The 228-nt window shown below is 34.2% G+C and overlaps 1 pseudogene; it reads left to right on the top strand.

Annotated features, from left to right (window-relative positions):
- LOC119587688 overlaps positions 1-228 on the top strand; it is a 5287-nt pseudogene that overhangs the window by 718 nt on the left and 4341 nt on the right.

The raw sequence follows: 228 nt of genomic DNA, 5'->3' as shown, positions 1-228 counted from the left end.
TTATATCAAAAAGAACTTTAAAATGTCTTTGTTTTGAAATATATTGCTTTTCCCCTTCTTTCCTTTACGAGGACACAAAATGGTGACCGTGAGTTAGTCTGTTATGGCCAATCCAATTCTTCAGTTATATTTTATACTTGATTGCTTTCCCAGACACCCAATATAACTTTTGTGGTGAATTTCCCATTTTGGCTGTATTCCTATTCATGTATCTGTAGATACGACCAG

The sequence above is a fragment of the Penaeus monodon genome, chromosome 23 (assembly GCF_015228065.2).
Source record: "Penaeus monodon isolate SGIC_2016 chromosome 23, NSTDA_Pmon_1, whole genome shotgun sequence".
In the NCBI taxonomy this organism is placed as follows: domain Eukaryota; kingdom Metazoa; phylum Arthropoda; class Malacostraca; order Decapoda; family Penaeidae; genus Penaeus; species Penaeus monodon.
The sequence above is the reverse complement of the archived record's forward strand: the minus strand, read 5'-3'. Positions and strand labels throughout refer to the sequence as shown.